Source organism: Mesocricetus auratus, unplaced genomic scaffold (genome assembly GCF_017639785.1).
Source record: "Mesocricetus auratus isolate SY011 unplaced genomic scaffold, BCM_Maur_2.0 Super-Scaffold_100003, whole genome shotgun sequence".
Lineage (NCBI taxonomy): Eukaryota > Metazoa > Chordata > Mammalia > Rodentia > Cricetidae > Mesocricetus > Mesocricetus auratus.
The window spans coordinates 69,006,665-69,023,583 of NW_024429188.1; positions in this window are offsets into that span (position 1 = coordinate 69,006,665).

The following is a 16,919-nucleotide window of genomic DNA, read 5'->3' on the forward strand; positions in this document are numbered from 1 at the left end:
ATGAAGAACTTTTTTGGATATCAAATTCTAGTTCAATACCTTTTTATGTATTAAAAGATGTTAGTTGAGTTATAGTTTGTGGGCTTTTTCTGATAAGAAAACCAATATTCTTGTCTTTCTTTTGTATGTAATATATTTTCTGTACATATAATTTCAAGGAATTTTGTCTTGGTGTCCTTAAGGTTTGTTTTCTTTGTTCTTATTCTGATTGATATTTGTTGAGTTTCTTGAACCTATGAATTTATGCTGTTAATAATATTTGGAAAATTGGGAGGCACTGTTTTCTTCAAAAATATTATTTCTGTACCAATCTTTGTCCTCTCATACTAGACATCATTTTATGGATATTTTACTACTTTATATTCTCACTCAGACTATGAGACAATATTTGATAGCATTTCTCCTTTCTAAGCTTAAATTTAAAGGTTTGATTATCAGTTTATTGACCAAATGTTTTGTTACTGTTGAATGTGTTATTAACCAGATTTTTTATTCCAGTTATGGTTTCTGCATTTCATTTCCAAATTTTGATCATATTTTTGTCATTTCTTTTGTCTGCTGAGATTTACTCATCTGCTCTCCCACAATGTCCACATTTTTCTTCACTCCTTGAAGTCACTTATTATATTTCTTGTAATAGATGGTCTATGAGTCCTAACATGTACCCCGTTTCTTTGTCATATTTATTAACTGAGTTTTTTGTTTTGTTATTGATTTGGGGTTATATTTTCATGTTTCTTTACTCGTCTTGTATTTTAAAAATATATGTTGCACATCAGAAATGACATATTCTTTAATTCATTAACAATATTACTTCATTTTCAATTTTTAATGTATCCTATCAACTCTTATCATTATAAGTGGCATACTTTTCTAACTTATGAAGTTTGGTATATTATTTTAAGGTTCATTAGGTGAGTTTCATTGTGCATTCAATTGATTTACTGGAGACTGTTTTTTATGTTTCATTGAAACTAGGGTAAGTCAGTTTCATGCTGGCCTCTCAGCCATCAGTCTGGGGTCCAAGAGCTCCCCTTGTCCAGGTCAGCTGTCTCTATGGGTTTCACCAGCCTGGTCTTTACCCCTTTGCTCACCACTCCTCCCTTTCTGCCACTGAGTTCCTGGAGTTCAGTTCAGAGGATTTCTTTTTTTTTAATTATTTATTTGTATTTTATGTACATTGATGTTGTTCTTGCGTATATGTCTGCGTGAGGGTGTTGGATCCCTTGGAACAGGAGTTACAGACAGTTTTGAGCTGCCATGTGGGTGCTAGGAATTGAACAGAGATCCTTTAGAAGAGCAGTCAGTACTCTTAACCACCGAGCCATCTCTCCCCTGAATGTGGGAATCAGTGAGGAGGCCTAAAGAATCTATGGGGCCTTGGGTATTAGTTCAGCATTTATCCCTGGTATACAAATGGACTTTGGGTGCCCATCCCACATTGAGGGATACTCTCTTAGCCTGGACACATGGGGGAGGGTCTAGACCCTGCCCTGGATGAAATGATAGACTCTGGAGATCCCCCTTGGATGGTCTCACCCTCCCTGGGGAGCAGAGTGGGGATTGAGTGTGGGGTTGGGGAAAGTTGGTGGGGGGGGGGAGCAGGGGAGGAGGGGAGGGAGTGGGTTCTGGGGTTGACATGTGAAGCAAGCTTGTTTCTAATTTAAATAAAAAGATAAAAAACAAAAACAAAACAGGATCTTGAAACAGAAAAAAACTAGGTTGAGTGTGAGTGATTATTCTAGAGTTGAAGTAGTCATATAACTTTGGTATGACCTTTCTCATGTCTTAGTTGAATTCAGTGCTTTCTCTTCTGTCTAATTCGTGATAATTTGAATGATTACTAGTGTTTTCAAACTTGCATCTCTACATTGTTCATAGATCCTCAATAGTTTTTCCTCTTGTACAGATACAATTTTTTATTTAGCTAAAGATGTAAGGATACTTCCTAAATTTTGGAGCTTTTTTCTAATATTACAGCACATTTCTCATTTGCTGTTGTGCCTTATAAATTCATACCGGCTTCACAGTATATAACCTTCAATTCTAACTCTTCAATATAGTACCAAGATCTGCACTCTTCCTTTGCATGACACTATCTTGAAAAAGACTCTTGCCAGAAGACCAGGTAAATAATTGGGTCATTGTCCTATTTCTGTTGCTGTAATAAAATGCCCAGGGAAGAAATTGAGTAGAGAAAGGAAAGGATTAATTTTGGCTCACAATTCCAGGTGGTGCTCCATCATTTATGGGAAGTCACAGTTTTAGGAGCATAAAGAAACTAGTCACATCATATCCACAGTCAAGAGCATAGAGAAATGCAGATATCCTTATTATTCAGTACACTTCTCTGCTTGTATACAATCTAGGTTCCTATACCATTGAATGGTGCCATGCACTTTCCGGGAAGCAATCTAGACAATCCTTCATTGAGACTCTTTTTTTCCCAGGTGAATCTAGGTTGTTTCAAATTGACAAATAAAAATTTTCATTGTAGGAATGGAAAGATGGCTCCGTGTTTAAGAGTCCTGGCTGCTCTTCCAGAAGACCCAAGTTTGACTCCCATCATCCACGTGATGGCTTACAATAATCTGTAGCTCCAGTTCCAAAGGATCTGCTAGCCTCTTCTGGACTCTGCAGGAGCAGGCGTACATGCAGGCAAAGCACCCCCACACACAAAATGACAAAAGATTGTAATTGCTTTATCCATCACAATCACTTCCTGTGTTTCTTTTCTATCATCATTTGAAATCCTTGGTAATTGTTTGGCACTACCTTAAAATAATTATTACATATGTTTTGTTAATCATATAGTTATTTACCATGGGACGACATGTGTTCCTACATGAGTACATGTTAAATTACAGTTCCAGTAATTTGATGCCTACAGATGTAAGAGAAACATATTTGTGCATAGATTCATCAAAAATCATCTTTCTAAATTTGCATTCTATTCTTTCTCATTTCTCACATAGTATACTGTCTCTTATTTTTCTGCATATAAAGTTTCAGATAACATGTAACATCCTCTGTATGTATAGTATCTATATCCTGATAACAAGGGGCATTTATTAAATAACCACAATGCCAATATTTCATCAGAGATTCTTAATATTACTAAAGAAATATTATCTGATACATATTTAAATTACTCAGCCCTTTTTCAAAGTCTTGAATCCACTCAAAATTCATTTCCTATGCTTGAAGGTTATGTCACCTCAGTTTCATTTGATCAAAAACAGCTCTTAGCCTTTTTGTCTTTTGTCAAGATGACATTTTTAAAGCAACCAGGCTGTGTGGGGCAGATTGTTCCTTTATGATTCAAGTTAAATAATAAAAAAACACAGATAATGTTGCACATTTTCTAATTGCATTCTATAAAGAGCACACATTTTCAGTTCAAACATTTGTAGGTGATCTTAAGTTTGTGCACTTGTTTATGTTGTTTGTGTTAGACTTCTCAGCTATAAGGAATCTTCCCCTTTTTATAATAAGGATGTAATCTGTGGGGTAATAATTTGAGAGCATGTGGTTGTTCTGTTTCTTAATATCCTTTGAGCCAGGGGTTTTAATATCCACTGATAATCGTGACTGGACTCACTGATTACATTTGGAATTACAAAGCAAAGCTTTTTCTTATTCTGTGTTTTCCTCGACACTTATTATCTGAAATAGTTTCATAATGATAAGCTTCATAATAACTTTATCTGAAATAGAAACATATTTGAAAGCTAAATAAATGATAACTCAGAAAAATAACCCACAGAAACTAGAATATATTTTAATATTGTCATGAATACAACATGCCTCCTACCGTGTAAGGGATTTAGGATGAGCTACTGATGAGGCACATTGCTTTACAAAACCAATGTAGAACTAATGTAGACATCATGTCAGAAAGTTGTCTTGTATCCTTCTTTAAATAATTTCATCCTCATCCTCCAGGATCAAATATTGTCCTGGTTTTTGCTCACCATAAATTAATTTTTTCTATTGTATAATTTCACATAAATGGAATAAGACACGTAATATTTTCATAGATAGTTTGCTAATAAGCCTATTTTGAAGATTTATCATTGCTACTATATAATCAACAGTTATTTCCCCATCACTTCTACAATGTGTCCCTTTGCATAGATACACCACTGTTTATCAGGAACTGGGTCCTTCAACACCAAAATTGCAAGGAAATTATTTTGCCCAACTACATGATCAGGTTTGAAATGGATTCCTCCCCAGTGGAGCTTCAAAGTGAAAATGTGTCCTGCTGGCATTTTGATTGCAAGACCTTGAACAAAGGACACATCTTTGTCTGGTTCCTGACACCCCTTAAAAAAAATCAAAACAAATCATGTTTTGTTATAGAACCAGTAAATCAGTAGTTAGGCATCAACAGACAGATAATAGAACACTTTTAAAAAATTTCTGAGACACAGTCTTATCCTCTATCCCAGGCTGACTTTAAACTCAGTATGTAGTTATGGCTAGCCTAGTACTTGTAATTTTCCTGCTTCTGTGCCCTAAGTACTGGAATTAAAGACTTGTGCCACACACGCATCTTCAGCCACTATTAAATTAGTCAGTTTTCATTTCATTGGTTATGATAACATAGATTTTCATTTCTCTTGGTTATATGTAGGTATTGGAAGATTTGTCTTTAGTTTTATAAGATACTCTAGTTCTTATAGAAAAATACTTAGCATTTCCCAGAAGGAAAAACAATAAACCATATATTTAGATTTGCATACGAAGAATTGCTAGGAAATTGACCACATAATTTCGGCAGTTGAAAAGTCTCATTGAAAGCAAATATCAGGCAAGAGTTCCTGGGGTGCCGAATGATTTGGTCCAAGTCTTAACTAGAGCATCTGATAGTACAACTTTTGCTGCTTTGAGGTCTGAATTCCTAGAGCTGAGTGAAGGAGGCTTAAGCCTAAACTTTAGAGGTTCAAGGGAAAAGGCAAGTATATCCCATACCCTAGGTCTTTGGCAGTGGAGAGAGACAACTTGGCCTTCAAGGAAGGGGAATCTTCCTTAGAATCATTCTCATAGATACCATGCATAAAATACTTTATTAGGTTCTTAGTATTCCTTAATCGAGTCATGTTGATATATAAAATGAACCATCACAGTGAGAAATTCTTTTACTTTCTCTTAAGTTGTTTTAATACTTTTGTATTCTTGTCAACAATATGGGGGTTTTGTAATGACCATATATTCTTGTTGACATTTGCTACTGTCAGTCTATTTAATTTTATTAAGTGTTTAAGTGTATAAAAGCTATTGTGCTTTTATTCTGCATTTCCTTGACGACTAATATTGTTGAGACCTTTCATTCATGTATTTATTGGCAGTTTATGTGTGGCTACTTGAATTATTTCCAAATTTTTAATTTGGTTGTTTTTTTCTGTTATGAAATTGTAGGAGTCCATTGTGAATGTTTTGCTAATATGTTCTTCTCTTCAACACAAAGGACTAATGCATGTTTGAGGTGATGTCTATGCAAGAATATCCTGATCTAGACATTACATCATGTATCTATGGATTTAGTTCTTTAAAGGCACATTTTGAAAAGTTTGTTTTTTGCTATTCTCACCTTATGTATTATTGTTTTAGATTTTCTTTTTAGGTACATGATCTACGTCAAATGAATTTTGTCTGGATAGTATAAAGAAGAAATGAAGGTTTGGTAGATTTTTAAATTACTTCCTTTTTTCACTTTTGTCATCATTGTCAGAATTCTAATACTCATAGAAGTCTAGGTCTATGTCAGGATTTCCTTCTCTGTTATTTTAGTCTACTGTCAATTTATATGCCAGTACCATGCTATCTTCATTATTTTGAGTTGGAAACATATATTGAATTCATATTGTGCAAATTCTCTAGTTTCATTTGTTTTTCAAAGTTCCTTAGACATTCTAGGTGCCTTACATTTCCTTACAGATTTTAGTATCAGCTTGTCAATTTCTTGAAAATAACCTGCTGGGATTATGGCCAGCATGACTTTGAATGTACAGGTTGGTATGGAGATTTGTCATCTTAACAACCTGGTCCTTTTAAATACCTTCATAATATATAGTTGTCAGGTGAGAGTTCTTACACTCATTTTTATTAAATGCATTCATATTTTGTAACTATTTTCAAAACATTTGATTGTTTTCCATGTTCTGGAGATTTTGTGTTTATATAATGGCTATTTTGACCTATTTATGGTGTTATCTATGACTTAATGGTAGTTACCCAGGAAATAGAGCCAATCTGTACTTAGTGCTAATGGATGCTTTTTTTCCTCCCTTTTTTATTGAAAATAGATTCTTTTCTCATAAAATATATCCTGATTACAGTTTCCTCTATGTCTACTCCTCCAAGTTCCTTCTCAACTCTCCTCCCATCAGCATCCACTTGCTTCCTGTGTCTCATTAGAAAATAATAGGTTTCAAAGAGATAATGACGAAACACAACAAAATACAATAAGATAACAAAGACCATCACATCAAAGTTGGAAAAGACAAAGAAACAGAAGAAAAAAGCCCAAGTAAAGGCACAAGAATGAGAGACACACTTGTTTACATACTCAGGAGTTCAATAAAAACACTGAACTAAAAGCTATAGTCTGTATACAGACTCATATAGGCTCTGTGCTTGCTGCTTCTGTCTATGGGTTCATTTGAACTTCACTTAGTTGATGTAGAGGGCCTTGTTCTCCTGGTGTCTTCCATCCACTCTAACTCTTACACTCTTCCCACCTCATTTTCCACAGGGGTGTCCTGAACTCTGAGGGGAGTAACTTAATAGAGATGTCCTCTAATGGAGACTTTCAAGCATAGGATATATGGCTTGGGTTGTACATTTGCCCCAGCAAAGCATTGTTTCTCCTTTACTGATAGTTTGTTGAGGTCTTCATCAGCATCTGTTTAATTCTGTATCTCTTAGCGGTGAATGCTCTTATACATTGAAAAGTCCCTAAAGTCAAATGGGTTGTTCCTTTTCTAGGAAAGAAGAATGAAGTCATTGATACAGCATAACATAATAGATAGGTCAAAAGCTTGGTGCTTTAAAGACCAAGACCACATGATCTATCACAAGATCATGTGATCATGGTCTCTAAATCACCAAGTATTGAATCAAACTCGGGACACACACACATTCACACACACACACACACACACACACACACACACACACACACACCTTGTATTTGTTATTGGAAGTAGGGTAGTTTTAATTTTATGGTTTCCTGGCTGGAGTGACAATAATATGTAACGAAAAAGTTATAAGTAGGGAGTATAAGGACTTTTGTATATAACCATTTGACTAATCACAGAAAGAAGCAGATGATGTATTTTAGTAGTTTTTATACCTCTTAACTCATTTTGTAGCACAACACAGTGTTTTAAACTAGAAAAATTGTTCACAGCTCAAATATTTGTGGTTAGAAACAGCAGAATTTCTACAGAATAAGAAGTAGAAGTTGTAGATTACACCCACATGTATGTTAGAGCTCAGAGGACATGCTGGGGAAACATTAACCAATTCAAACCATTCTATTTATTTTGCATTATTTTATTTTAAAATTTGATATTTATGGTGTTTTTCCTGCAAATATGTGTGTGTGTGCTACATGTCCTAGTGGTCATGGAGGTCAGAAGAGGGTACTGGATCCTCTGACACTGCAGTTACAGACAGATGTGAGCCACCACAAGGTTCCTGAGAACCCAAAAGCAGGTCCTCTGCAAAAGCAGCTGGTGTTCTTAAAAGCCAAGCCAGTATTTAATGTTCTTTCTCTTTCCTTTTCTTTAAATTAGAAAGGAGTTTGATTCACTTGTCATTCTCAGCTCCCTCTCCCCCCTTCTCTCCTGCCACCCTTCAACCCTCCCCTAGCCCTTCCCCAATCCCCACTCCACTCTCCAAGGAGGGTCAGGCCCTTCATGGGGATCTCAAAAGTCTGTCATATCATCTGGGGTGGGGCCTAAGCCCTCCCCGGTGTGTCCACACAGAGAGAGCATCCCTCCATGTGGAATGGGCTCCTAAAGTACATCTGGATGACAGGCCTAAATGCTGATCTATTGCCTGAGGCCCCAAAGAATGCTGAGGCCTCCTCACTGACCCGTGTTCAGGGGGTCTAGATCAGTTACATGCTAAGGCCAAGCCATCTTTCCAACCTCAAATCACACTGTTGTAAGAATGAAAGGACAATACTCTGTATCCTTAGGCCTGGCCCAGCTACTTATAAAATAAAATGTTTTCTGGTTTGAGCAAGTCATTTAACTTTCTCTTCTTTCCCACATCATTTTTGTTAATTGAGGGACATGAAAGCTGTTATACATAGCATTAATGTATAAAACACATCAAATTAATGTAGGTAAAGATGAGATTATGTCTACTGTAAGGACTTGAGAAGCAATAAAGATGTCTATGAATGTAAATTTACAGAATTATCATACAAAGTTGCTTCTACAGTGGGGCAACATTTAGCACATAAATAGGTTTTTAAAAATAATCTAAAGTAGGTCTTCATTGGGGGAAAATGGTATTATTAGCAGTGTTTTGTTTTGTGGGAATTTTTATCATGTGCATTATAACCTGTGGAAGACAGTGTCTATTTAACAAGCTGAAGAGGAGAATCAAGCATCTGAAGATCAGATGATGTGTTATAAGCAGACAATTTGGAGGAGTCAATTGATAGTGAAAAGCAAGAGATAATGTAATAATTCAAATTATTTTGAATCATGATCAATGAATCACCACTGAGCTCCTGGCATTCTCAAATCCTAAAACAGTCATCAACCTTGACTTGTGACTGAAGGATTGTTTCTCAGAATCACCAGAAAGAAGTTGTTGCCTGCATTTCTATTTTATAGGTATGAGTAAGGAATATTGTATCTCTTGGTGTGGGTAATGAAGATGACAACAACACAAGCTAAACATGAGCACTTGCGTGGAAAGCTAACAAGCAAAGTCTTCAACAGTCCTTCAACTGGCCTTTCAGGAAGAAAACAGAACAGGCATAATAACATGACCTATAGTTTATTTTTTAATTCATTTGTCTAAAACTTTAGATTATTTTAGAATGAATAGACATGGCAAGTTTCTTAAGCTAATTTTATTGATATTAATCAGCAAGCACTAAGTCACATACTTAGATCTCAAAGTGTTCTCCTGCTCCTAGGCCAAATAAGCACTTGAAAAGAAATGGGAAAGAAACATGTTAGCAATTATTTCATCTAAATTGATATTCAGAACACATCCATAGCAAATATAATTTAAGTTATTAACATTCTACAGGGAATGCACAGCAGTTCCCAGAACTTGAAGTCACCCTGTGGACATAAGACCATTTTGAGATTTGCCATCACTTTGATCCAAGCAGATTTAGTGTAGCAATCTGTATTTTAGGACAGAATTGCAGTAGTTTCGAATCACATAGGAAGAAACCAAATGTTTCCATCTTTCTAACATCTGGGTGTTAGTTTTTAAACAAAGCTTGTGGATCTGGGGGTTGGGGATGTGTTTGTTCCTCCCTGTGCTTCTGCATGAATTTTGTGTAGAAAATAAATCAAATTCAATGTCTTTATGAAACACCAGAAAAATATGAAATGTTTTCTTTTTCGGTTGCTGTTGTTATTCTCAAATGCCATGTAGTTGGTATTTTCTTTTTACTCACATATATCAGTGGAGGATAATTTAGATGGGAAGGTACTTGGCATTTTGGTGTTATGGTTGTTTTGTTTCTTTATAAATATAGCCCTTATTCTATATAGGGTGTCTGTGGGGTCTATGCTTTCAACAATAAGAGACAAGTAATTGTATATTAATAGCTAAGAAAAACAGGAAGACGTAATTACCATTGGTCTGTGGGATCCAAAATGTTTGTTCTAAAACATTTAAGGTCAAGATAACCAGAACAGCCTTGCCATATGTGGGAAAGCAGAGGGTTCAGCAGAAGTATTATATGTGAAGAAGAACTATAGATATGGTAAAGAGAGATTCTCACCTTGCTCAATATGCAAATTTCTGAGCACTCTAAATAATTTGTTTAATCTTTGAACTTTCCTTATTTCTATCTCACTTCCCTTGTCATGACTCACTTGAGATAGAGCAAACAATATTATAAGAAAAAATATGGGAGGATATCTTTACAAGCTCAGAATTTTTATTTAAAAGAAACAAAAAATTCTAAACATAAAAGTTTGATATCTAAGACTACATTAAAAATGGCAACTTCTGTTTATTGCTAGGAGTGAAATGGCAAGTCTGGAATGTGAAATGCATATTTACAATTTGTGTAACTGCCAAATGATTGGTAACTAGATTTCAATTATGTTTTTAATTCTTTATTTTCATTTTATATGTGTGGGCATTTTGTCTACATGTACACTGGGCAACAGGCTAGAAGAGGGACTTAGATCCCATTAAAGTGCAGTTACAAAAGGTTGTGAGCTGACATGTGGGTACTGGCAACCACTGCAAGAGCAAGTGTTTTTTTATATCAGAAATAAAAATAAAATTTAATGTAAAAAAGGAAACAAGGAGCATTAAGAAAAGTTAGAGTGACGGGGTAACACTGTCCTTTGCTTTAAAGCAATTTGTTTATTTAAAGTGTTTACTAAGGACCTACAATGCAAACCAGGCATTGTGCCACCCACCTAGAGTCCTAGCACTTGGGAGCCTGAGGGAAAAGGATCACAAGTCACTGCCCAGCCTGAGGTACAAGTATGAGACCCTAGCTCAAAACAAAACAAAAACAAACTTTAAAAAAGGAAGAAATGAAAAGGAACCTGTAACATGTAGTTTTCCTCGGCTAGCCGTTTTGGTTTTTCTTCACCAGCCACTTGGGCTCTGCTATAGTTGCGGTCCCCAAATAACACACAGGAGGCTATATTAATTATGGAGCTGTTGTCTGTTTGCTTGTTTCTTACTGGCTAACCCATAATAATCTAAGTATTTCTCTTACCTGAGAAAAGGGTCTGGACATCTTACTTCTCTGGCAGACTACATTGTTTCTGCTGTGTCTCTCTTTCCCTGAGTCCTCCTCAACTCCTAGTCCCACCTATCTTGCTTACCTATTGGGTAACAGTGCTTTATTGACATATACACAGGACTTCCTTATCATCTCCTAATTTCTTCTTAAAAAGAAAGAAAGGTTTTAACTTTAACATAGTCAAATTATATATAACAGAACAGTTATCAAATAAGAACATAGTTACAATATTTTGTCCATTAACATTTAGTAAGATTTAAAGAAAGTATCAACTATCCTATCTTTGTGAATTTAAAGTCTTATATGTAACTTATCTTTTATCATAACTAAAGAAAACTATGATTATAACTATCTGCCTTCAACTCCATCAAAGACCACAGAAGGATAATATATAAACACTAGAATTGGCAGAGACATCTTGCTACCTGGACAGTCACTCAAAGTTCCTCTATAATGTTGGGGCATCCATCTTCAGCCCATAGGCCACAATGTGTCTGGAAGACTTCTCAGCAAAGCAAGAAATTTAAAGCTGTCCATCTGCATTGGCAGTCTGTCAGTCAATTTCTGTGTACTGCAGAAAGTCTGGCAGACTCTTCAATGAAGCAGGAACCCTGAAGGACTGTTTGAGTTCAGCAGTCACTTTTCTGTGGGTCCTGCATGTCCAGTTTATACAGCAACAGTCAAGCAGTCTAGGCAAGAGCATTTTTTGCCCAAATGGCTAACTTGCCATGTTGAAAGCAAACTCCATAATGAGTTTCTTCAATGCCCATCTTCCTCTCAGATGTAATTGATGCTGTCAGGAGCAGACATTTCTCATTGTCAAGAAAAACCCTGAACCATTTTAAATGCCATATTCTGAAGGTCTTCGAAAGGTTTGAAGACTATCTGTCTATCTCAAACATATCTCTATATATCTAGAAAACATAACTTACATAACTATAAGTTCTGACTATTATAAGTAACTATCTATAATCTGTATTTAATTATGTATTACATTTTAAAAGATCAGTATAATCACAATACTTAAACAAGAGGAGAAATATACATATCACAAAATTGTCCTTGAATTTGTATCAATAAATGGAAAACTGTACCCATACCAAGTATTCATTTCCATACCATAATATCCCTTTTACCATTAAAAGGAGACTGGTTGTGATCATTAACCAATTCTAAGCAACCCCATTTAAATGTAAACTAAGATTTATAAACAATATGGGAATTTGGACGTCGATCATTCCAAACTGTTTCCTGCTGGATGGGGGCACTGTTCATACCATGGGCATCATGGTGAAACTCAGAGACCTTGGCCAAGTCCTTTTATTGTACTCTGTAAGGCTGCATCATCTTAGCTGTCATAATTGTTGGAACACCTGGGCCATTTCCGGGAGACTTGGTTCATCAAACCACAGAAGCCTGAAAGGAATCCATAGCTTTCCATTTTCTGTGGAGACAGAAATAAAACATCTTTTCCAAAGTAACATATCCTTATATTTAAATTTTGAAGTTAAGGCATTTTCAAAAGATATGAGTTGAATTAATTCAGCTGTGTTTATAATCAAGTGTTCTTTAGCAGTTGTTTCTTCCTTAGCAATCAAAAAACTGAAAAACACAATAGCATACAGTATCCAGACTTTCTTTGTATTTTCCATCTTTACGTGGCTTATTTATTTATCTATTATTACTCTATTTCTTTCTATTTATTTATTTATTTATTTTTATTTCTCTGAGACAGGATTTCTGTGGAAACCTGCCTGCCTCTGCCTTTGGAGCAAATGCTACCAGAATGTGCCACCACAGCTGGCTTCTCTATTTATTTACCACTATGCCGTTTCTTTTTCTCTCTCAATCCTATGTATTTTTTTAAACACACTGTAAACCTCTAGAGGTTTTTCTTCATCCAAGTCTGACTTTACTGTAAATCTTTGTTTTTTCTGGCCACGTGTCATATCTGTTAAAACCACAGCTGTTTAAACTGCAGTTTTTCCAAGATGGTGGGTGTAAGCATGACTCCAGCTCACTGCCTGAGTCTATGCTGACATCCAGCAAAAGCTGCCGGCTTGGAGATATGGTCCCTGCTACTTGCAGCTGTACATACACACCTTTCAATTGTTATCAATACCTCTTAAAAAAATCTTGTTGGTTTTATTTTCCCCGCTTATGCTGAGTCAGGAAGACTCGCTTAAGTGAGCCACGTGATTCTCTGCTTGTCTCTAGCAAAACAGAGCTCACCTGAGAAAAATGCTGCTACCAAGGAGCCATGCTTCTCTCTGTTCTTTTTTTTTTATAAAATTCCTTTAAAGCTTTTGTCGTTCTACATGGAAATTCAATCCCACATGCTGACACCGTTATGTAACGTGTAGTTCTCTTCCGCCAGCTGCTTTGGTTTTTCCCCACCAGCCACTTGGGCTCCTCCACAGTTGCAGTCCCCAAATAACACACAGGAGGCTATATTAATTATGAAGCTGTTGGCCGTTTGCTTGTTTCTTACTTGCTAACCCATAATTTTTAACCTCAGTGTTTCTCTTACCGGAGAAAAGCATTTGGACATCTTACTTCTCTGGCAGGCTACATTGTCTCTGCCGTGTTTCTCTTTCCCAGAATCCTCCTCAACTCCTAATCCCACCTAGCTTGCTTCCCTATTCGCCAACAGTGCTGTATTGACGTATACACAGGACTTCCCCGTCAGGAAGCCCCTACAGTGATAGAGACTCATACAGTACTTTATTCCTATTTCCAATCAGAAGTTGTTACTTTGTCAGTTTTTTTTAAAAAAAAATCATTCATTTTACATACCAACCATAGTTCCCCATCCCTCCCCTCCTCCACACCCCCAGACACCTCCCCCCAAGCCTATCACCAATCCAGTCCACAGAAAGGGTAAGGTCTCTGATGGGAAGTCAACAAAGCCTGTCACATTAAGTTGAGGCAAGACCAAGCACCTCCCCCTGCATCCAGGCTGAGAAAGGTACCCCACCATAGGAAACGGGCTTCAAAAGTTCAGTTCATCCCATTACCAGGGGTTCCACAAGCAGACAATGCCACACAACTGTCACACACATTCAGAAGGTCTAATTCAGTCCCATGCAGGCTTCCCAGCTGTCAGTCCAGAATCCATGAATTCCCACTATCTTAGGTCAGCTGTCTCTGTGGTTTTCCCCATCATAATCTTGATCTGCTTTGCTTGTATAATCCCCACTCCCTCTCTTTGACTTTACTCCTGGATCTCAACCCAGTGGTTGCCTGTGAATCTCTGCATCTGCTTCCATAAGTTAATGAATGAAGGATCTATGACGACAATTAGGCTAGTCACCAATCTGATTAAAGAAGGCCAGTTCAGTTACCCTCTCTACTATTTCTTGGAGTCTCAGCTGGGGTCATCCTTGTGGATTCTTGGGTATTTTCCCAGCACCAGATTTCTTCCTAATTCCATAATAGTTCCCTCTATCAAGGTATCTCTTTCATTGCTCTCCCTCTTTGTCCCTCCAACTTGACCATCCCATTCCCTTGTATTCTCATCCTCCATCCTCTCCCCTCTCCCCCTGACCCCTAGATTACCCAGGAGATCTTATCTGTTTCTGTTTCTCCTTCCTAGGGCAATTCACATGTCTATTTTTGGGTCTTCCTTGTTACCTAGCTTCTCTGGGGTTATGCATTGCAGCCTGGTTATCCTTTGCTTGAAATCTAATATTCACTTATGGGTGAGTACATAACATGTTGGTCTTTCTGGGTCTGGGTTACCTCACTCAGGATGATTTTTCTAGTTCCATTCTTTCACCTGCAAATTTCAAAATGCCATTGTATTTTATAGCTGTGTAAATGAACCATATTTTCTTCATCAATTTTTCAATTGAGGAGCATCTATGGTGTTTCTAGGTTCTAGCTATTATGAATAACACTGCTATGAACACAGCTACATAGCTGAGCAAGTGTGTGGTATTCGCTGGGTGGTGGTGGTGCACGCCTTTAATCCCAGCACTGGGGAGGCAGAGGCAGGCGGATCTCTGTGAGTTCCACGCCGGGTTGGACCGACAGCTTCCAAAACAATACAGAGAAACCCTGTCTCATAAAACCAAAAATAAAAAAGTGTGTGGTATTCCTGAGCATACTTTGGTTATATGTCTAAGAGTAGTATTGCTAGGTCTCGAGGTAGGTTGATTCCCACCTTTCTGAGAAACCACCATACTGATTTCCAAAGTAACTGTACAATTTTGCACTCCTACCAGCAGTGGAGGAGTGTTCCTCATACTCCACATCCTCTCCAGCATAAACTGTCATCAGAGTTTTTTTATCTTAGCCATCCTGATAGCTGTGAAATGATATCTCAGAGTTGTTTTGATTTGCATTTTCCTGATGACTAAAGATGTTGAACAATTCCTTAAATGTCTTCTGGCCATTGAAATTCCTATGTTTATGAATTCTCTGTTTAGATCTGTACCCCATTTTAAATTGGATTATTTGGTATTTGGATGTCTAGTTTCTTGATTTCTTTATATATTTTGGAGATCACCCCTCTGTCAGATGTGGGGTTGGTGAAGTTCTTTTTCCATTGTGTAGGCTGCCATTTTGTCTTATTCACCATGCCGTTTGCCCTACAGAAGCTTCTCAGTTTCTGGAGGTCCCCTTTATTAATTGTTAATCTCAGTATCTGTGCTACTAGTGTTATGTTTAGGAAGTGGTCTCCTGCGACATTGCATTCAAGGATATTTCCCACTTTCTCTTCTATCAGGTTCAGAAGCTCTGGATTTATGTTGAGGTATTTGATCCACTTGGCCTTGATCTTTATGCATGGCGATAGACTTGAATCTATTTGCATTTTTCTACATGTAGACAGCCACTTATGCCAGTACCATTTGTTGAAGATGTTTTGTTGAATATGCTTTCATTTTTCCATTGCAAAATTTTGGATTCTTTGTCAAAAATCAGGTGTTCATAGTTGAGTGGATTAATTCAGGGTCTTCATTTGAATTCCGTTGATCCAAATGTCTGCTTTATGGCAATTCCAAGTTGCTGTTTTTATTAATATAGCACTGTAGTAGTACTTGAAGTCAGGGGTGGTGATGCCTCTAGAAGTTTGTGTATTTTACAGGATTGTTTTAGCTATCCTGAGTTTTTTGTCTTTCCATATAAAGTTGAGGTTCTTTTGAGGTCTGTGAAGAATTGTGTTGGGTTTTGAAGGAGATTATATTGAATCAGTGGAATGCTTTAGTAAGATTGCTATTTTTACTATGATGATCCTACACCTGTTCAAGAGCAAGGGCGATCTTCCCATTTTCTGATGCCTTCTTCAAAGACTTAAAGTTCTTGTCATACAGGTCTTTCACTTGTTTGGATAGAGCTACCCTAATGTATTTTATATTATTTGTGGATATTATAAAGGATGATGCTTCTCTGATTTCTTTCTCAGCTTGTTTATTATTTGTATATAGGAAGGCTATTGATTTCTTTGCATTAATCTTGTATCCTGTCACATCACTGAAGGTATTATTCAGACGTTGGAGTTCCCTGGTAGAATTTTTGGAGTTATTTATGTATATTATCAGATCATCTGCAAATAACGAAATTTTGACTTCTTCATTTCCAATTTGTACCCCCTTGATCTCCTTTTGTTGTCTTATTGCTATAGCTAGAATATGAGAACTATACTGAATAGATATGGATCGAGTGAACAGCCTTGTCTTGTTCCTGATTGTTGTAAAGCTCTACCCAGCCCCTCTCCTCCCATTCTAGATCCTGCCCCTGAGAGGCAGTGCCACCCCCAGAGGGCATTTAAAACTCTCTCCTCTTGGTTTTCTCTCGTGGTTTTCTCTTCTTCCACTAGGACTACCCAGGGATGCTTTGTTCAAATTAAACCTGGACTTATTAATTCAGCCTGATCTGCCTTATTACCTTGGTGGAGAAACTATACCAGAGTACAGAAAGCTTTCACTGAGTTTAT